The sequence below is a fragment of the Ceratotherium simum genome, unplaced genomic scaffold (genome assembly GCF_057802395.1).
Source record: "Ceratotherium simum simum isolate JZ-2026a unplaced genomic scaffold, ASM5780239v1 HiC_scaffold_44, whole genome shotgun sequence".
Classification (NCBI taxonomy): Eukaryota; Metazoa; Chordata; class Mammalia; order Perissodactyla; family Rhinocerotidae; genus Ceratotherium; species Ceratotherium simum.
Window position 1 is genome coordinate 1,628,791 of NW_028261260.1, and position 23,221 is coordinate 1,652,011.

General features: G+C 38.8%; 1 long non-coding RNA gene across 1 annotated transcript; it reads left to right on the top strand.

The window, feature by feature from the left end:
• Window positions 1-771: 771 nt before the first annotated feature.
• LOC147911285 (uncharacterized) lies at window positions 772-22,121 on the top strand. Its single transcript, XR_015551323.1, has 6 exons — window positions 772-3,572; window positions 4,296-4,494; window positions 4,820-4,991; window positions 12,724-12,805; window positions 14,101-15,589; window positions 16,534-22,121. It is a non-coding gene; the product is annotated as an uncharacterized LOC147911285 (long non-coding RNA).
• Window positions 22,122-23,221: the final 1,100 nt, after the last annotated feature.

Sequence of the window (23,221 nt, forward strand, 5' to 3'; positions counted from 1 at the left end):
ATTTTTCTCCAGAATATTGAGATGGATGACCTTGAAGTCCAGTTTCCCCATAAATGTATTTATTCCATGATAAAATTAATTTCCCTATAATTATCATGAAAATGTTACATCATAGTCTCTGACTAAAAGGAAACAAAGCAAATTGAGCAGTTGAATAACAGTGTAATTAATTCCATACAAGGATCTTTACTGCAGCGTTATGTATAATAGTGAAACTGGATGTAATCCCATTTCTATCAAAGAAGAAGTAAACAGATTATGGTATTCCTGTTCTTTGGAATACCTCTAAAACATCTAAAATGGTAAGTTAGAATGATGTGCACTGATAAGGGGAGACGTCTATGATATGTGATTTGGGAAACAGCAAATTGCAAAACGATGTAGTTATGTAATTTATGTTAAAAAACTTTATGTGTATTTATAAATTCATAGGAAATTTCCAGAAGAATAAACCCCACCCTGTTAACAATAGTGGCTTCTGAGTAGGGGAGTGAGTTTCAGGGAAGGGGATGAAAGGGGTGGGTTTCACTTTATATAGATCTGTGTACTTTGACTTTTTTTACAATATGTATTTCTTTCGTAATTAGAAAAATGAATGATGTGACCATTTGGTGCAGGGCAACAGTATTATGTTCACCAGTCTCTGTACTGTATGTTACTGCACAGCACGGACTGTAGGAGAAAGCCCAGAGGAGCAATGAAGACAAAGAAGACATGACACCTGCAAAAAGTCAGTGGAGTATTTCTACGTAACAAACCTTCCAGGTGAGTGACGGTCAGTATCTTCCACTGATCCAGTTCTCACAATAAACCTAGAACATGCCCAGGGTAAGCTGGAGGACTACGCCCCACTAGTCCATTCCCTGCCCAGGGCCTGTTTGTGCAGGGTGACTGCCATCAAGCAGACAATGGACTCAGGATGGAGCATGTGCCTTTGGGGAGGCTGGTAGAGAGGGACAAAGTGGAACACCAGCTAAGTGCACACACCTGAGAGGTGGAGTTCCAGGAGGAGACTCAAAATGTACCAAGAAACTGCGTGAAGGGAGCTACTCGACCTCTCTGAGCCTCAGTGTCCCCCCCTGTAAAATGGGGATCACAGGCCTACTTCACAGACCTGTTGGGGAAGATACATAAAAGTGCCTGTGACAGCCAGTGTCCACATTATTAACAAAGCCGTCTCCGACTTCAGAATAATCAATGAAAAGAATAATGTTGATGAGACAAAAGACGAGATGCTCAGCTTCATAACAGCCCCAGCAGCATGAGAGTGAGAGGAGCTCCGAGTAAGCAGGGTTCTTCACAGCTCCACTGGAGAGGATGAACATGGGCTACACCAGGATAAGTGGCTGTTGTACAGTGACTCGTGTAGTGAGGGTGGGTCCCTAAAGACACTGTGAAATCCAGTTACACACAGTGGCTCCTAGGAAACAACTAAAAGCAATCAACGCAGCAGATAGGAATAGGAAGGGGGCGAGCAGAGGAGGGTCAGAGCCACAAAATCTGAAGGAAGACACTGAACCACGACAAGAGCCCAGCTCTGTCAACAGCTGCTGTGGTGGCACCAGGAGATCAAACGTCTGAGACAGCCATTGTGGGGACTGCTGGGAGCACAGTGTTCACTGCGGCCACACCCCAACAGCAGTACATCGGAGCACACACACCCTGAGACTTTCCTCTCCATTAATCCTTGTTTAAAGATGATGAGGGCCGGCCCCGTGGCTTAGCAGTTAAGTGCATGCGCTCTGCTGCTGGTGGCCTGGGTTCGGATCCTGGGCGCGCACCAATACGCTGCTTCTCCGGCCATGCTGAGGCCGCGTCCCACATACAACAAGTAGAAGGATATGCAGCTATGACATACAACTATCCACTGGGGCTTTGGGGGGAAAAAATAAATAAATAAAATCTAAAAAAAAAAAAAGACTTAAAAAAAATAAGATGATCAATATCCTCATGTTACAATGTCTCTTTCCAACCCTTGTGGACGAGTGTAATCAGAAGCCCCTGAAGAAGGCACAGGCCAGAATAGGATGGAACACTGGGGCCTGGGGGAGTCGCACTGCACCTGACCACACAGACTATCACCCGGGCCTATTGAACACAAGAGAAGAACCCAAGGATGTGGTCTAATGAGAATTCCCCATCTTGCCACATTCAGAGACACTACGGAGTTTCTCTTCCATTCTTTACAAAAATGTTAAAGAATTCTTGTGTCATTAATTCATAAAGGGGCAAATTCTTGACAAAGTGACAGGGTCTAGATTCCATGACCAGGTTTTTCAGATGTTTTGATAATATCACACATTCAGGAATCAGAAATGTAACCTATTGGGATGTGTAATATAAACAAGGACTTTTTTTCATGTAGATCAACGCCCAGATTTTTAGAGATGACATAAATCCTGAAAGCTGCTAACCATTCTTCCACAGGTTTCAATAAGACTTTTAAGTTAATTTACCAATCTCAGGAAAAAAAGAATTTGGCAATTCAAGTTTTTTGTTTCTGCATTCAAGCGTACAGTACAGGCAAGAGAATGAGCAGAAAAAAATTAACAAGAAGGTCTTGTGCCTGCCCGGTGGCTTAGCGGTTAAGTGTGCGTGCTCTGCTATTGGTGGCCCAGGTTCGGATCCCGGGCACACACTGATGCACTGCTTGTCCGGCCATGCTGAGGCCACGTCCCACATACAGCAACTAGAAGGATGTGCAACTATGACATACAACTATCTACTGAGGCTTTGGGGGAAAAAAAGGAGGAGGATTGGCAATAGATGTTAGCTCAGAGCCGTTCTTCCAGGGCAAAAAGAGGGGGATTAGCATGGATGTTAACTCAGGGCTGATCTTCCTCACAAAACAAAAGAAAAAAACAAGGTCTTGGTTGCATTTCATCTTTTGCAAATAAGCAGGATATTTTATGCTCTGTTCCTTTCACTACTCTAAACAATTTTTAAAGAATATGGTACATCTGACTATCCCTAGGCGTGTTTATCCTGGAAACTTGCCGGAATCCAAAGCAGAGATGTTAAAGCTGATGGGTTTCAAATGCTGCCCAAGTGCTGTCTACCTTGAACATCCCTCTCCCAAAGCTGGACCACCAGTCTCTTCCTGAGGGATCAGAGTCATCACCCGTGTCCCTGAGAGACTGGCCACTCAGGCCTGAGCTGAGATTAGGTTATCAATCTAAAGGGCTAAATGCTTAAGCTATTCTCATCCTAAGGATGGTGTTTCGGAGGCCTCTGTACTGGAATGGGTTAGTGAAAACGGCCTACTAGATACTTGCCTGGGAATTGTGTTGTTCCCCTCTGCCCTTAGCAGATCCTGGGGAAACCAATGATTAACCTCACGGATGCCTCAACTTCCACTTCTGTGAAAAAGGCAAGCAACAGCCACTGTTACCACCCTGCAAAGCTCTCAAGTTGTGCTTGCAAGAGGGGCCATAGGGCGAATTTCTCCCAAAAGCTGATGAAATGATGGCACTTTGGCTGGAGAAGGCAGACGGCAGCAGGCAGAGGAAAGTTTCTGGGATGTCAAACCAGTTCCCATAAGCACTTTAGAGAAACACCTGGCCCTGGACTAGGTAGGAGGCTGTGGAAAGACCCACAGATATGCAGGTGGGAGGAGGAATCAAGCAACGGAGGGAGGCGATGTGGAATAGACATGAGTCCGGCTTCAATTTTGGACAAAAGCAGTTGCATGATGCAGGCCCGCGGCTGCCCCTGCAGCCGCCACACCCTCCTAACTCCTTGGTCCCTCTCATCCTGTCACATCCCTCTGAGACTCAGTCCACGTGGAGCAGGTGCAGGACCACAGGGCAGAGCATACCTCCTTGCTCCTCCCCTCAGGGCTAGGCACCACCCCGTGCCCAAAGCATCCGGGGAGTTGTAGTCCTGTAGTCCTGCAAGCTCCCAGCCTGGAGCGGTTGAGAGACAAAAGCTCCCAGCATGCACAGCTAGGGGCCCCAACTCCCTCCTTGTCCCTCCACCCCTGGGCCCCACTCCTCTCCTTGCCCACCCCACCCTCTATCCTGCCTCTTCTCTCTACCACGCCCACCCTCCATGCCCTGCCCACCGCCTGGAGTATGCGCAGCGTGGTTGGGCTGCATCCCTTGAGGCCGGTACTCAGGTAGGGGTGGGGCTCACCAGCCTGGCTGTTGCTGAGGATGCTTGCAGCCCTCCTTGAAGCTCCCTGGCCAGTATTTGAAATGTAAATTCAATATCTAAAATGGAAATACTGGGTGACTGGGATCCTGGAATTTGCCTTTTCAAGGCCACTTGTCCTACTATCCCCTCCATCCCTCCAGGCTGCCATGATCCTCCCTTTGGACTCCATGGTCAGGGTCGTTGCAGAGATCCTCCCTTTGGACCCCGCCTGCCTGAAGGGCCTATACCTTGGTCAGCCATCTTAGAAGGACTGCTGTGAGCCATGTCATAAAAAGGAGAAAACATCACAGTGGACAGCCCCAATTCCTGCATATACAGATGGGAAACTTAGGTGCACTGGTAAGTGACTCCTAAGCCGCTTCAGGGGACCACACGCAAGCCCCTTCTCCGACGCTGCACACAGGCCTTGTTCACTGGACTTCCTTGGCCTCATTAACACAGGCAACAGCACTGAAACTTCCCGTTGTTCCTTCCCACAATGTCAGGGAAGTTTGTGTAGGAAGGTAATATGCAATTTCTGCTCTACTATAGGGCTGGCTCCTTGGGAACCAGTTTTAATATCTCTTTTTAAATATACCCACAGAATCACAAAATAATTAAGCAAAATAATTTGTTGCTCTTGGGGGTTATAGCGATAATTCTCTTGAGTCGTTTTTCCATTTAGCTTCTCTGATTGACTCCAAATACTACAGCACCACACCCTTCTAGACTGGTGGATGTGCAGCTCCATTTCTTTGCAAGGAGGACACACAATAGCGGAATATCCATGGCCCAACTTTCTGGAACATCAGTATTACTACAAGAATTGGAAGAAGCTAAGTTAGGTCATTTCCAAGGTAAGGAATTAAAAACTTAAAACTAAGATGAGGTGGGAAAGTCATATACCATTAATAGTTGTCAGTAATCTGTGCCTGAAATGTCAGACTTTCTCTGAGAAAGAACTCTGAGACTCTACTTCCCATTGTTTTAAATAGGAAAAATTAGAAGACATAGCAAATCTATCGAAAAATCCTACCAATTTCCTAAATCACGTTATGGCACCTACACATAAGTTATGAACATCATTGCTCCTCGTTTTCTTCCTCATTCAACCCAGTCCCACAGGTCTTGAGTGATTGCTGTGAACACTGCACTGTGCTAGATGTCAAGGCCTTGGTGAGCATCATTGTGGGGGTGGACGTTGATGGAAAAAGATTGCATCATAAAAATTCAAAGCCATGCCACTTGCCAAATTGAGGCAAAAATGGAAAGACCTAGGATGCCAAGGAAGGGTGAGGGCATTAATAGATACTTGGGAGTATTAAAATCCATCTGATGATGTCATGAGTGAACGTGTTCCACTTTAAAACAAAACACTGCTGTTGTTCTCAGATATTGAGTTAGTATCTTTGTGCAAATATGCAGGATTTAAAGTGTTTATTGATGTATAACATGCATACAGAAATATATGCAGAGGTCATCCGTGTAAACCTCAAAGAATTATTACAAAGTGAACACACTTGTGTGACCAAGAACTAGCACCAGCTTCATTCAGGCCCTGACAATCCCTTTCTCCCTCCTTCCTCCCCAAAGGTAACCAATATCTTACCAGCAAACACTGTATATCGAGTTTGTCTTCTTATACAAGTGTTTTATTACAGGACAATTTAAACAATATACAAAATAAACAAAATAGCATAGTAGGCCCGTCACCCAACTTCAACAACTACTAATCATCTGCCTTTTATGTTTTATCCAGACTCCATCCCATTCTCACCTCACTGTATTATTCTTTTAGTCCTTTTTGTATGTGTTGGGGGGTAAGATGTACACACACTGAAAGGCACAAATCTCAATCGTACAGTTTTGGCAAATAAACATGCCCATATAACCTTCACCCCTTTAAGAATAAAGTATTTCCATCACTCCCAGAAAACTCTTTCCTGTTCCTTCCCAGGCAATTTTTTCCTTCCCCCGAGGCAACCACTGTTCTGGGTTTTTCACCATAGGTTCATCTTGGCAGAAATCAGCCCACGTGTATTGTTTTCTGTCTAGCTTGCCTCCCTCGGCACGAGGTAGATGAGACTCACCCAGCACGTGTGTGTCAGCATTTGCTCCTCAGCACGGCTGAGGGCGTTCTGCTCTGTGGATGCCCCAAAGTGGGCTCGTCTTCCTCCTGGGGACGTGCAGGTCATCTCCTGTGAACATTCTTGTACAAACACTTTTTGTATGCTGTTTAATTCCTTTATTAGCATTTAAGTGACACACCTTTGCAGTTTTTAGTGGTTGATCCAGATTACAATATGCATCTTTAACATATCACAGCTGTCCTAGACTTAATAGTGCACCAGTTTAAGCAACGTAAAATATGGAAGCCTTGCTACAGAACAGTTCCATTTACCTCTGTCTGTCCTTTGTGCTATGTTGTCATAAATTTTACATCTACCCATGTTATAAATCCCACAATACAGTGTTATGATTTTTCTTTAAATAGTCATAGGTCTTTTAAAGAAGTTAAGAGAAAAATGTTTAGTATTGGGAGGAAAATGTTTTGAGGATCTGCAAATGTACTGTTTCTTCTCTAAGTTGCACTCACAGTTTTTGCATTCATCAGTCAGTCTTGCCTACAGTAATTATTACTGTGGTGTTCTAGTGGCGATTTTCTATTTCATGCTATCCAGCAGCGTTTATTATTTGGAATTATTTGAGGAATATTCCCCCCCTCCCTCTCCCTGCCTTCTACCTGTCTTTTTCTCATTCTTCCCCCCCGTTTTTTTCTTTCTTCCTTTCTTATTTAATCTTCTTTATATCAGTATAGACTCATGGATATTTATTTTATTCTCTGGGTAATAATCCAATGCTACCATTATTTATTTTGTTGCTCCCAGTTTTCCAGCTTGAGCCATTGGGAAGTCTTTAAGATTGATTCCTTTTGACACATCTCATCATTTTCTGTGTTTTTTTTGAAAGCACTTTCCTACTTTCTGGCAATACAAGAAGCTCCAGGCTCATATTGTATTTCCCCTCCCCAGATCTAGAATTAGCCATTTCTCCAAGAAAACCTGGTTCTTTTTATTGGAGAATGATATTTAGAAACCAAAATCTGGGAGCTAGGTGTGCCCATTGATACTAGGGTGTCACTGCTTCTAAACCCTCTCAGCAGAGCTTGGAAATGTATGAATGAATATAAACTCAAGTATACACATCTACCTATCGATATATCAATCTATCAGTCTATCTATCTATCTGGATAGATATATTAAAAGAGACATGGATTCATATTGATACTTCCAACTCCAATCCAGCACCACAGAGTTTATTCCAGCATTCTCCTTTTGTTTGTTTGTAACTTCTTTCACCAACAGTGAGAAACTTAACTCCAGTTATCTACAATATATTTACTAATGTGTCAAGTAGTTTCAGAATCGCTAATCCATACCCTTATGAAAAACAAATTTACCACCTAGAGTACAGTGTTTCTGTACAGTACTTTAGTTTTACAGTATCCCATCAAAACACTGTCTTCCAAAGTTATTTAGGTCAGGACCTTTCATCCCCACCCCTTCTGTGTGGTTATGTCACATGCTTGTAATACAGTGAGGTTCATTTGTCACTGCATTCCATCTGAGTTCCCCAGCATCCTGATTGATTTTTAAAATTTGCAGAGTAAAATTCACTCTATGTGGTGTACAGTTCTATGGGTTTTGACAACTTTATGGTCATGTATCCACGTCCACGGTACCACACAGAGCTGTTTCTTTCACTCCCAAAATTCTCTCATACTGTCTCTTTGTAGTCAACCCCTTCCCCCATTCCATCCCTTGGCAACCACTGATCATTTTCCATCTCTGTAATGCTGTCTTTTCTAGAAAGTCATATAAATGGAATCATATACTATATAGCCTTTTGAATCTGGCTTCCTTCACTTAGAGATATGCATCCAAGATTCATCCATGTTGTTGTGTGAATCAAGAGTTTATCCTTTTTATTGCCCAGTAGTATTCTAATGTACTGATGCATCACAGTTTCTTTTCCATTCACCTGACGGAGGACATTTAGTTTGTTGCTGGCTTTTCACAACTATGAATAAAATGGCTATGAAGATTCATGCAAAGATTTTTGTTTAAACATTAGTTTTCAATTTGCTTCAGTAAATCTCTAGGAGTGGGATATCTGAGTCATATAATAAGTGTATGTTTAACTTTAGAAGAACCTGCTAAACTGTTTTCCGAATACAACTATCATGCTGCATTCCCAGTTCTAGTTGCTCCTAGTCCTCACCAGCACTTGGTATTTGCAATTTTATTTTTTATTTTAGCCACCTAATAGGTGTGCGGTATCTTATTGTGGCTTCTGCTTCCTTTTTGAAAGTGAGTTCTGCTAAATACAGATCCTGTGTTGACTTTTGGGTTTTCTTTCTGCACTTGAGAGATGTCATTTTGTTGTTGATTTGTCTCTTTTGTTTTTGATAATATATCATCCATCATTCATATTATTTCTCCCTGTATGTAATGTCTTCCCCTGTATATGTGTATTTCCCTGACTGCTTTCAAGATTTTCTTTTTATCTTTGGATTTTAGCAGCTTGACTATCATGTGCCTAGGTATGGTTTTATTTTGTATTTTATTTTGTGGGTTCCCTGACTTTCTTGGATCTAAAATTTTAGATTTTTCACGAAATTTTGGAAGTTTTATGCTATTACTCATTGATTTGCCTTTCTGCTTCATTTAATTTTTTGTCTCTCCCCTCTCTGGTGGGGACTCACTCATCTCACAGGTCTTAAGGCACTCTTCATTTTTCTCAAAACTTTTATGTTCTTTTCTTCAGACTGGATAATTTCTATTGCTCTATCTTCATGTTTCTTCTAATGTTTCTAATCTACCGGTAAACTCAAAAATATTTTCTGTATTTCACCTTCCTATTTGGTTCTTTTTTGTAATTTCCATTTCTCTGCTGAGTTTCTATATCTGTTCATTCATTATGAGAATATTTTTCTTTACCACCATGATCATCTATATAAAAGCTGCTTTCTCATCCTTGTCTGCTAATTGCAACACCTTGGGAATAGTTTCTACTGCCCACTTTTGGTCGTATATGGATTATATTTTCCTATTTCTTCAAATCTCATGATTTTTTAAATTATGTACTGGAAACCATGGATGATAGTTATAGAGACTCTGGATTCTATTGTATCCCTTTGAAGAGTGTTGTTATTTTTCTAGCAGGGAGTTAACTTGGCTGGACTGAAACTCCAATCCTATCTCCTTTACAATGGGCATAGCTGAAATCCTCATTCAGTTCTTTCATCTTCCAACTGCTGTTTTTACACTAGGCCCTCTGGGGCCTACCCTGCATGTGTGTTGTTCAAAGATCTGCCAATTTGGTGTGTGTGAGGGGCAGACTTTCATACATATTTTAAGATTTTCCTCTTTGTGGTTCCCTCCCTTCCAGAATTTCTCCCCCAACTTTCCAGCTACTCTGCCAGCCCCAAAATACATCCTCTAACATTACAAGTAATACTATAGTTTTTCCCCTGTCTGGGCCATGTACAGATTTTGGAATGCTTTGAGGTAAAACACTCAAGCTTGCAAATATATCCTGGTAAAATTCCCATGATTCAAGGGAAGACTCCCCCTCGGTTCTGCTTGCCTTTGGAAGAGATTTATGCATACATACATATACACATTTATTGTATGTGTATTACATATAGATACATGATTCTATATAAATATATATAATATTTCATGCAGATTTTATCATTGTTATCTGTGACAGTGTTAGTTCAACAAGCTACTCCACTATTACTGGAAGCTAGACCTCGGTTTTGTTTCTTTTTTGCATTTTATATAAATGGAATTATAAAATATATAGCCTTTTGAATATAATTTCTTTTATGCAGCATTATGGTTGTGATATTCATCCATGTTATTGCATGTAGCTAGTGTTTGTTTATTTGTTGAAAATAATTAATGTTGTTAAATGGTCATAAAATATGCATAACATGAAATTAACCACTTTATCCATTTTTAAGTGTACAGTTCAGTGACATTCAGTACATTCACATAACTGTGTAGTGATAACCTCCAACCATCCACAGATCTATTTTCACCTTCTGCTGAAACTCTGTGCCCATTAAGCAACAACTCCCTGTTGTCCCTCCCTCTTGCCCCTGGGAACCACCATTCTCCTTTCTATTCCTATGAATTTGACTACTCTAAGTACCTTATATGAGTGGAATCATACAGTATTTTTCCTTTTGTGTCTGGCTTTACTTCACTTAGCGTAAAGTCCTCAAGGTTCATCCATGTCATAGCATGTGTCAGAATTCCATCCTTTTTAAGGGTGAATGGTATTCCACTGTGTTTTACACCACAATTTTTGTCAACTCATCCATTTATGGACACCTGGCCTGCTTCCAGCTTCTGCTTATTTTGAATAACGCTGTTAAGAACACGGGTGTACGTATATGTCTTTATATATGTGTTCAGTTCTTTTGGGTTTATACCCATATATGGTGTTCTGAGATTCATTTTTTCACATGTGAGAGGGTTCCCCACACCTCCAACAAGCAATTCTTGGAATGCCAGCTGGTTGTCAGATAATTCAACTCAATTTGATGCTGTCAACCCAGAGATACATCAGATTCCACAATTTAAGGGCTCAGTCCTATAAGACTGCACACCCACCCAACCTCACCTCAACTTCAGATGCCAGTTACAAGCCCAGGCTGTTACCTGTACTTCTGACTGAGTGACTGTAAACCAGAGATTCCCACAACATCCTCCTTGGGTTTGATTAATTTGCTAGAGTGGCTCACAAAACTCAGAGAAACATTTACTAGATCACCAGTTTATTATAAAAAGATATAACTCAAGAACAGCCTGATGGAAGTGGTTCAGAGGGAAAGGTATGTGAGAAGGGGCACAGAGCTTTCATGCAATCTCCAGATGCACCACTCTCCAAGCACTCCTTGTCATTGCCAATCTGGAAGCTCTCTGAAACTCATTCTATTGGGATTTTTATGGAGGCTCCCTCACGTAGGCATGATCAATTATTAACTCAGTTTCTAGCCTCTCTCCCCTCTCTGGAGGATAAGGGATAGGACTAAAAATTCCAAGCTTCTAATCGGGGCTTGGTCTTTCTGGTGACTAGCCCCCATCCAGGAGCCATCCAGGAGCCCACCCAGAGTTGTCTCAATAGAACAAATGATTCTCCTAGTGTTCTTATCACTTAGGAAATTACAAGGGTTTTAGGAGCTCTGTGTCAGGGATGGGGTCAAAGACAAATATTAGAACAAGAGATGCTCCTAGTGTTCTTATCATTTAGGAAATTACAAGGGTTTTAGGAGCTCTGTGCCAGGAACTGGAGACAGAGATCCATAAATATATTTTCTGTTATTTCAGAACCCATAGGTAGAATTTCTAGATCATATGGTAATTCTATTTTTCATTTTTGAAGGAACTGCCATACTGTTTTCCACAGTTTTATATTCTCACCATCCAAGCACAAGGGTTCCAATTTTTCAAAATCCTTGCCAACACTTGTTATTTTCTGATTTTGTGATAGTAAAACTATTCTAATGTGTGTGAAGAGGTATCTCAATGTGGTTTTATTTTGCATTTTCCTGATACTTAGTGATGTTGAGCATCTTTTCACGTGTTTACTGGCCATTTTATGTCTTTGGAGAAATGTCTATTCAAGTCCTTTGTGCATTTTTAAATTGGGTTGTTTTTTTATTGTTGAGTTGTGGGAGTTCTTTATATATTGTAGATATTAATCCCTTATCAGATATGTGATTTGCAAATATTTTCAACCATTCTGTGGGTTGCCTTTTTACTTTGTTAATAGTATCTTGTGTTACAGAAAACTTTTGCATTTTGATGAAGTCCAATTTGTTGGTTTTTTTTGTTGCTTATGTCTTTGGTGTCATATTAAAGAAATCATTGTTGACAATGGCATTTGGACCCAATGACATGCAGCTTTTACCCTGTGTTTTCTTCTAAGGATTTTATAGCTTCAGCTCTAATATTAGATCTTTGATCCATTTTGAGTTAATTTTTGTATATGGTGTAAGGTAAGGGTCCAATCTCATTCTTTTGCATGTGGTCATCTAGTTTTCCCAGCACCATTTGTTGAAAAACTTATCCTTTCTCCAATGAATGGTCTTTGCACCCTTGTCAAAAATCATTTGACCTTGGGCCGGCCCTGTGGCTTGGTGGTTAAGTGCGCGCGCTGCGATGCTGGTGGCCCGGGTTCGGATCCCGGGTGCGCATCGAGGCACCACTTCTCCGTTCATCCTGAGGCCGAGTCCCACATACAGCAACTAGAAGGATGTGCAGCTACGACACACAACTATCCACTGGGGCTTTGGGGGGAAAAATAAAATAAATAAAATCTTTAAAAAAAAAAAATCATTTGACCATATATGCAAAGGTTTATTTCTGGGCTCTCTATACTATTTCATTAGTATATTGTGTGTATTTATGCCAGCACCACACTGTTTTGATTACTTTGTAGTAAGTTTTGAAATCAGGAAGTGTGACTTCTCTAACTTTGTTCTTCATTTTCTACATTCTTTTGGCTATTTAGGGTCCCTTGAGAGTCCATATGAATTTTAGGATAGATTTTTCTATTTGTGCAAAAAACATCATTGGAATTTTTACCTCCTTGAGTAAGTTGATTCTTAAGTATTTTTCTCTTTTTGATGATATTGTAAATAAAAATGTAAAGTTTTTAAATTTCTTTTTCAGATTACTTATTATTAATGTATAGAAGAACAACTAATTTTTGCATGTTGATTTTGTGTTCCACTACTCTGCAGAATTTATCAGTTCTAAAAATTTTTTTGTGGAATTTTTAGGGGTTTCAACATATAAGATATTATTTGTAAACAAATATAATATTACTTCTTCCTTTCCAATTTGGATGCTATTGCTTTCTTTTTCTTGCCTAATTGCTTTGGCTAGAACATCTAATACCATGTTGAATAGAAATGGTGACAGTGGGCATTCTTGCCTTTTTCCTGATCTTAGAAGAGAAGCTTTCTGTCTTTCTCCCTTGAATATGATGTTCTCTGTGTATTTCTATATCTGGCTTTTATTATGTTGAAGTAGCTTCCTTTTACTCTGAGAGTTTTCTAGTGTTTTTAACATGAAAACATGTTTAGTTTTGTCAAGTCTTTTTCTGCATCCATTGAGATGATCCTGTGTTTTTTTCCCTCATTCTGTTAATGTGCTTTATTACATTGATTCATTTTCATATATTGAAACATCCTTGTATTCCAGAAATAAATCCCACTTAAAAATGATGTATAATCCTTTTAATATGCTGATGAATCTGGTTAGTTATTATTTTATTGAGGATTTTTGTATCAATATTCATCAAAGATACTGACTTGTAGTTTTCTTTTCTCTTAGTGTCTTTGGCTTTCATATCAGGGTAGTGCTAACTCCATAGGATGACTTTAGAAGTATTCTCTCCTCTTCAACTTTTTGAAAGAGTTTGAAAAGAATTGGTGGTAGTTAATTAAAAAAAGGCTTTGGGCGCACAAATAAATTCAGCATAAAATAAATACAAATAAATATTTTTTTAAAATGTGAAAAAGACTTTTTCTTAAAAAAAAATAAAAATTAAGCAAGTACATCCCTTATCACATTATTTCTAAAAGGGTTTTTTAACCTAATAGTAAGCAGAAACAAATCGTTAAAATTAAAATGACTCAAGTCTTAATTTCCTTCATTGCAAATTTTCTGACAGAAGTATATGGTGCCATCATGTATGACATCTTTTATGAAAAAGTGGTCATTTTTTGTGGTATTTGAGAATATGATGAATTTCCCCAGTGGCCTTTGACAATACTCTGATATGCAAAGTTATCGTTTCAACATTTATGTCTTATTATTGTCCTTACCAAATTAACAAATTCTGTCAGGTGCTAATTAATCAACTACTTTTCATATGATTCAGGTTCTCCGCCACCAACTTCCATAAGCATCAGGATATTCTACAACTTCTGCAAGAATAACAATTTTACCTTACACTGTATTTATCTCATGTGGTTTAAAACATCCAGAAATCATTGATAAACTGACCCTGTCCAAACTAAAGCATGGTGAGTTATAAAAGATGGTCGCTGTTAAGTGGGGAGGGATTGCAGGTTGAACTTAATTTTATAAGCGGTCAATTTATTACAATATATTGTTCTATTATCTATTTCACTTCTTTTTTAAAAAAAGTGATATTTGAGGGCACTTAGATAATAAAAAGTTGAGAAGATAACGAACTGATATACTCTGTAAGCTTGAAATGTTTTCAAGCATAAGATAAAATAAGAACTAAAACTAAGAAATGGCAGAGGAAATAGAGATAAGAAGATGAAATTGCAAAACTGAATCTATAATAATATCTCAATGGCTAGCGCTGTGGTGCCAAGAAGGTGGTGAAGTCAAAGAATTCGTAAAGATGATAATAGACTGCAAAGAAAAAAGACTGAAATTTTTGTAGAGAGAATTTTTACAGCGATATTACAGATAGAGAACAGAGAAGAGAAGTTGGAGTGAGAGACTATCTTCTTAAATTACTTCCACTGTAGAGAACAAAAAACCAATTTGCTGAAATCTTTATTCCCTTCTATGACCCTGTGGAAGATCAAGATTTGGCCACCCTGAAATCTATCTCTTTACCTTGGTTGTTTTCTCTGAGGGCATTTGACCTCCCCCACTAACTGCCTAAAGAATTTAAAACAAAACATCTGTTACAGGAAGGAGTTATTATCATGATGGCTGTAAATATAATGTACAATAGATGTTACAATAGAAAAGACACCAACAAGCCCATCTTATCAGAAGTTATGTCTCTGACCATATTCTTTGGATGGCCCTGCAAGGAGTTGCCAGACAGACATTTACATTTATAAGGGAAATCTCCATTTGTAAAGGTATCTGCCTCTCTGAATTTGGAAGAGGGGGAATGACATCATTTCTAGAAACTTATCAATGTAAAAGGTGAGGCCTTAAATCTGCATAATAACCTCACTCTTGTTTACTGTGCTTTAGTGGTAATCTCCTGTAACTGACTCCCCCCACCCCCAACATCTTCCTTTGTCATTGGCTGAACATGATATTTAAGATGAGAATTCTGCTATTGTGTTGAGAAACGCAGTGTCCTTGCTTTCTCCCATGCATACTTGTTATTAAACTTGGTATTATTTTCTCCTTCTAACCTGTCTTGTTAATTATTTAGCCAGCCATAAGAACCTTAAGGAAAAGGGCAGAGGGAGATTCTCCCTCTATCCCGACAACCCTATCTTTACGTGCAAAATCTCAGCCCTGAATGAATGTCACATTCCTCCTTTTGCATCCCCGGGGAACAGGGCAAATAAGCTCATCTGAAACCTCAGCTGTCCAGCCTGTGAAATAAGGCTGGCCATCCATTCTCACAGAGGAGCCAACTGGAGGTAGGATTTTTGCTTCTGAATTCAGCTAAATATCTTCAAAGAATTTTATCTGCCCTTCCTTATCCAGGGCTATCAGTGAAGGACTGGCTGGCTTTTAGAGAAGACCAATTCACAGTCAGCTGAGACATTTTCTGTTGGGCTCTCTAGAGAAGGCTGTGGGGTTTGTCAGTAAGAGTTTATATCTATATGGGTTATATATTTTTATTTTATTCAGAGATTTATGAAGAAATTTACATGGTAAGTATTACTTATTATCAAGAAAAATGGTTGTGTATTCTCTGGTCATTTAAGCAAAATCCTCCTTTCAGGGTCCACCCATAGACAAAGCCCAGATTTAATCTTTGTGGGAGATCAAGATTTGGCCACCCTGAAATCTATCTCTTTACCTTGGTTGTTTTCTCTAGGGACATTTGACCTCCTCCACTAACTGCCTAAAGAATTTGACATGGTGGCTCCTTCCTAGAACAGATCTATCATGACTGCTATAAAGATAATGTAGGATAGAGGTTACAATAGAAAAGGCACCAACAAGCCCATCTTATCGGGAGTTCTGTCTCTCTGGCCACATTCTTTGGATGGCCCTGCAAGGAGTTGCCAGACAATCATTTACAAGGGAAGTCTCCATTTGTAAAGGTATCTCCCTCTCTGTATTGGGAAGAGAGGGGGATGAGCTTATTTCTAGTGACTTATCAATGTGGAAGGTGAGGCCTTGAGCTACATAATAAACCTTACTCTTGTTTACTGTGCTTTAGTGGTAATCTCCTGTAACTGACTCCCCCCACCCCCAAAATCCTCCTTTGTCATTGGCTGAAAATGGTATTTAAGACGAGAATTTCTGCTACTGTGTTGAGAAACGCAGTGTCCCTGCTTTCTCCCATGTATACATGTTATTAAACTTGGTATTATTTTCTCCTGCTAACCTGTCTTGTTGATTATTTGGCCAGCCAGAAGAACCTTAAGGGAAAGGGCAGAGGGAGATTCTCCCTCTTCCCCCGACAGTTTTGGCGTAGTCGCCAGGAGCCACACTGGCTGGCAAGTTGCCTTCTCTGGCTGGAAGACCTGCCTTCTCCCTGGACTACTGCAGATGGTGAGATACGGGAACACCTGACAAAAGCCGGCAAAAGGTAAGACTTCTTACCATGTCAGCCTCCCGGAATCTCTATCTGCGGAGTCCGGCGGAAGGAAATGGTGAGAATTTTTTCTCTTTCTAAATTTAGATTGGCAGGAGAAAATATTTGGGAAACTAGTTTCTTGGGCTTTTAGTGACTCTTGGTTTAAATTTGGTAGAGTACTCTTGGTTTTGATCTTGATCCCTTTTCCTCCCAGAGTAATCTCTGTCTTGTTCTGTGTCCTGAGAAAACTTGGCTTTGTGACCAGTGAGAATCTTCTCCTTGGTCTTCACCATACGGAAGGTGCATTTACCGGGGTGCACCTCGGTGGCCAGTCGAGTAGACTGGGGTTCTGAACTGTCTCTTTGTCCGGCTGTGCCAAGCTCTCAGGGGAATTTGTCATAAAGGGCCCAGTCCATAAGGGCTTTTGTCGTCTTTACCTTCGTTGCTTGTTAGTGCTGGAAAAATCCCATTCCAGTATCGCCTGCCTGGTGTCACAGATTAGCGGGTCTGTGACTGGAGGCGTCCCACACTATTGTGGGAGACCGGAGACACCATCCTTACCGCCTGTGCAACGAAGGTCTTTACTTTCTCTGAATATCTTTGGGAGTGAATTCTGTGGATCACGGGGGCTACATCATCTGCGCCCTCACCAGGGACGCCTCTTTGCGTCCATGGTAGATTTATTCTAAGCGTGGAAAGTTACCTCTGGTTCTTTCCTTAAAAAGGCTTATTGGTTCGAGTCACTATTGGAATAAATATACAAATGAAGATCCTACTCGTCAATGGCCAGACGACGGATCCTTTGAATTGGAAAAACTTCTAAATTGGGGGGAAAAAAAAATGTTTTGAGAGCTCTCACATAATTAGTTATTTGGTACCTAAGAAAAGGCCAAAAAAAAAAGGAAGGGAAAAATTTGACTAGCCTTAAGACCTTGACTCAGGTTACAATTGAATTGAGAACATGTAAAAGTGTAAGTGTTGATAAGATTATAAAGGTTGGAATGTTTGAGCTAATTTTATATAGAGGTTACATCAACTTTGCCTGAGTATGTTTTAAAATGTCTGACTGGGAATGCTTCCATTGTCCAAAATTAGAAGACCAAGACCTATTGATAAAAATCTTAATGATAACTATGTTTAAAGGTATAAGAGGTGATAAAATTTACATGAAATTTTGTAGGAAAAAACTGATGTTATTTCTATTACAGAACTGGTTAACAAAAATAGTAATTTAAATGATGGCTAATTTTATCTGAAGTCTTATGAAGTCTTATAGGCAATCTAAATAATTATTGGGAACAAGTAAATAGTTGTGAAAAAGATAAATGTTGGATGAACTATAACAATAATTATGTGTTATGGTGGTTACAGCTTCCAAACTCTTTTTGGTGACTTTTAGAGTTTTGCTAAAATTTATGATAAAAAATTCTCTGAGTATCATCATTTCCAAATAAGATAAGATATTAGACATTGATTGCTAAATGTACATTTGTCTACTTTTGGCTTTTCATTACAGGAAAACTAAAAGGTGTTTTGGGTCTATTGGTAAACATGTGTTTTATTAAAAGATTGTACTATAAAGTAACATGTTTCTAGAAGTTATGAAGTGTTTATAAATTTTCCAAGCCACAAGATACTAATGTAAAAAAAAGTTTATAATTGTTTAGTTTTTACTTACAAATTAAGGTTTCTAAAGGTTAAAATTTCTAATTAATATATGTGATTGAAGCTACTAAATATTAAGAAAAATATGTCTGTGTACAAGGAAAGTAAGATGTATAAAGAAGGTGCAAAGAATGGAAATATTTTGTTTGGTTAAGAAAGATAAATTTGTCCTCAAGTACTAGAAGGGAAAAGAAAGACATGGGACAAATTCTAGATGTAAAAAGAAAGTTATAGAAGGTTTGTGGAAGAGGAATTCTGGAAAAGGAGTTTTTGTATGGTCAAGTTGGCTAAGATTGAAATGAATTTAATTAAGTAAATGAGTTTTAATAGCAGAAGTAAGCTGGTGCAAAATTGAAATTTCTCGTAAAAAGATAATTTGCTTAAACTTGATAAAGAGGTTATAAAAGATTTTTCTTTACCTTTGAGTAAGTCTACCTAAAAAAAAAAAAAAAAAAACAAACCTGTTAAAATAATTTCCTACGTTCAAAAGACTGAGGTCTCGCTATTAAGGCTTTTTGGACTGTTAATGTTCTGTTTGCTTTGATTGTTTATATTTTTGACAAGCTCCACCAAAATTCATATCTTAAAATGTCTTTTTTTCTTTGAGAATTTTCAAAGGGCCCTGAAACTTCTCAAAGAAATTTGCTCTCTTCCTATAAGGAGGAAGATACTAAACTTATTAGGCTTATTCAGTATGTTAAATTACATAGAAAACATTGTCAGACAAGTGAAGATAAAACCTTCTTAGGTGGTATTATGTGGGCAAATGTTATTGATATAGGTGTTTTAAAATTGTATAACATTACTGAAATTCTGATCTGTCCTGATTATCAGTCATAATTCTGGTTATTAGTATTTTAAAGTGTTGTATGTCACAAAATTAACCAAATTTCTTTGTCAGTTGCCATTTTGAGGTCTTGTTGTTTACAGACTCATTTCTTTGCTCTAATGTTTTTGCAAAATATGTTTCAACTTCAGAAAAATTCATGGAAAGGACTCTGACATTTACACTGAAGTACAGGCTTCTGATAAACTTTCTGATCATAAAACTAAACTTGGTAAGAAATTACAGAAATCTGATGGAGAGACTGATAACTTCATGAAGCTGCTAACAAAAAGATTGAGATCAAGAATGGATTACACGGGACTGAATAAACTGATAAGGATGCTTATAATTTTTATGATTTTTCATTTGAAGTATTGCTGAATTTTTAATGTTTTGTTTTTTCAGATTTAAGGAAAACTTTTTCTTGTTTCTCCTGAGCTAGCTATGACTTATAACAATTTGGTAAATGATATTTTTGTAAGTAAAATGGAAATATTTATCTTTTTCTCTCTACCTGATCCCTCCAGGATTTGGAAACTCTTAGTAAGTGAGTATTGTTGTTTTCATGGCAATACGGTTATTTGCATAAGTTCAATAAGAATCTGTTCTCCTTATAACAGGACACAATTGGAAACACTTGTTATATTACCAAGGTTGTGACTGGAACATCATATTTGCGATATAACCATATAGCTTTTGAGGAATGAAGATTGGACTTTATGGAATAAAGACACGTGGAAATATTGGCCTGGTACCTTATGTTCCAAGCAGCACTTACCAGGATAAGTAAAGAATGTCACTTGTCTGGCAGGTACAAGGAACCTTGAAATATTTGGGGGGAACCTTGGAAGAGAGGAATTCACCCAAATCTGTAGGTATTGCAGGCAAAGTCTGATGACAAAATCCTTGGCTTGGCTTTCCTGGCCTCGAGAGGCTTTTGAAGTTCAATGTGAGATTCCTTACAAAAAGTTCCAGCAAAGCAGATTTAAAAGAGCCTATGTGATCAATTGCTATTCTTGCTGTACTTATGTAAATAATTGGGCCAACTCTATTGAAACTAGACTTATTTTGCAAACTAGTTAGTATTAATTTGGCTATCTTTGATAAAAATGAGGGTGATTTTAGAGAAAAAAAATTATGTTTCAGTAAAAACTATAGTATACATTTGCGGCTATTAGATCCTAGTTTTGTTAATTGTCTTTTGAGGTTTATGTTTTATATCTGTTGACTGGACTGGATCCTGATTTCTTCTAGTTTCCTAAAATATCTGGCTACAGATGTCCAAACTAACGTTTTTGATTTTTTCCATCATTTTCATTTGAAATCACTAAAAGCTGAACCTGCCCTTTTTCCTGAAGCCTTACAAACTAAAGCTGATGGACTTGATACAAACTTAAGAGATTACTTGATGACATCATCAGAGACATTTTAAAGATTTTATTTATTTTTTGCCCCCAAAGCCCCAGTAGATAGTTGTATGTCACAGCTGCACACCCTTCTAGTTGCTGTATGTGGGACTCGGCCTCAGGCTGGACAGAGAAGTGGTGCCTCGATGAGCACCCGGGATCCGAACCCGGGCCGCCAGCATCGCAGCGCGCGCACTTAACCACCAAGCCACAGGGCCGGCCCTTCAGAGACATTTTAAACTGCAAAAGATGCTTTGACGCTGACATCTAAAATTCTTCTTCACTGGCTGTCCTCTGAACTCAAAAACTGTTTTAAGACTTGCTCTAACCATTAACCTTGTTTTTCTTTTGTTTACATAGAAATGCTTCTAAAAATACTTGATTGCTTGCTTCCATAATATAGGCGTAACCTTGAGAGCCCACCTGCATCACCACCTTCCAAAATGAACTTAATTGAACTGATCTATTATCAGGACTAAGAAATGTGTTCAGTGAGATGAAGCAATCTACCAACACAGCTTCTGGACTATGAAACTTCTTTAAGTTTCAAAAGGACTGTGAAACTTTTAGTTTCAAAGGCGGGACTGTGGGAGATCAAGATTTGGCCACCCTGAAATCTATCTCTTTACCTTGGTTGTTTTCTCTAGGGACATTTGACCTCCCCCACTAACTGCCTAAAGAATTTGACATGGTGGCTCCTTCCTAGAACAGATCTATCATGACTGCTATAAAGATAATGTAGGATAGAGGTTACAATAGAAAAGGCACCAACAAGCCCATCTTATCAGGAGTTCTGTCTCTCTGGCCACATTCTTTGGATGGCCCTGCAAGGAGTTGCCAGACAATCATTTACAAGGGAAGTCTCCATTTGTAAAGGTATCTCCCTCTCTGTATTGGGAAGAGAGGGGGATGAGCTCATTTCTAGTGACTTATCAATGTGGAAGGTGAGGCCTTGAGCTACATAATAAACCTTACTCTTGTTTATTGTGCTTTAGTGGTAATCTCCTGTAACTGACTCCCCCCACCCCCAAAATCCTCCTTTGTCATTGGCTGAAAATGGTATTTAAGACGAGAATTTCTGCTATTGTGTTGAGAAACGCAGTGTCCCTGCTTTCTCCCATGTATACATGTTATTAAACTTGGTATTATTTTCTCCTGCTAACCTGTCTTGTTGATTATTTGGCCAGCCAGAAGAACCTTAAGGGAAAGGGCAGAGAGAGATTCTTCCTCTTCCCCCGACATCTCCAAGCGTCTGCTAGGCATTCTGTGGTCAGTGGGAAGCTCTCAAGTTGGCAGCCTGTTCTCTTGTGTCCTTTGCTGGTACTTAATCTTCCATCTCTTCAAGGTACAACTAGACAGAGGCTCAAAGGACTTGACATTGGAGAAATGTACTTTACATTCTCTTTCGACTTCTACACTTTTCCAAAAGACTCTCAGCATTTCCAGTAATTGTGCAGCAGTTTATCCAACACTAAGATTCTCACTATAAAAATTAAAATAAATAAATTTTGAAAAGGAAAAAAGTGATCTTTGCAATTTGTACAGTATCTGTATAATGGGTGCATCCTTATAAATGGAGGAAAAATAACAAATTTAACTATTTTGATTAGTTAACACAGTAATATACTTTATATATTACTGATTTTGAGATTATTTGTATTTAAAAATACTGCTTCAAATCCCTAAATTATTGTAAGTGGTAGAGTCTGCCATTATATACAACAAGTCAGCCAGAACTCCTCCATTCCTGTATAATCCTATATGTGGGTAGTAATGGTTAGTTCTTATAGATTGTTTGAACACCTGCATATCACGAAATACAAGTGGCCATTAAAAATTAAAATGTTCACCAAATACAAGATTATCTGATTCCCAGAAAAAGAAAACAATATTGTAACATTAAGGCTAAAACTATCAAAAACGAAGCCAAGATACACTCAAGTAAATCTTTTGCTGAAAAGTTAATTGGCTCATCTTTGAAACTTTATCATGTTTATTATGTAAGCAAGATACTTTCAGAGCCTAAAATATAGAGAGTGCTTATTGGTAAGTTAACATTGTGATCATTTATTTTGTAAATGTTAATATGAGAGACGTAATTCATTTTCTACTATATTCAGATTTTCAAGTTCTGCTAAATCTAAGGCCACATTACTGGCAAGTTGGGATACCTCTAGACATCTGAAAAATATGAGTCCTACACAGAAGCTTATACATTCTCTATTCATCAGGTTCTAAATTCTAAAACATTCTAAGGTTTTGGATCAAACCAATGGCATTCCAAATTTACAGTAAGGTTGCACGTGCAATACATGATCCTATAGGAAGAGACATCCAGATTTTAAATAAAGGAGATTGTGCACAAAAATAAAATATATTTTCACGTCTGAAACGGGATTACAAGAAAGAAGGGACTCTCAGAATATGTGCTAAGTGGTAAATAAGTTACCAAAGGGTCTCTAAAAGAGAACATATTGTGGAAAAAAGAGCTTAAACGCAGAGAGCTAAAATGGCATCTCTGGAATCCTTACGGTGAAACAGACACTGAACTACTTTTGCCTAAAATTTAAAATGCATCTTATCCTCTAAACAAATACCACGTCCCTGCCATGCAGCTTACCTG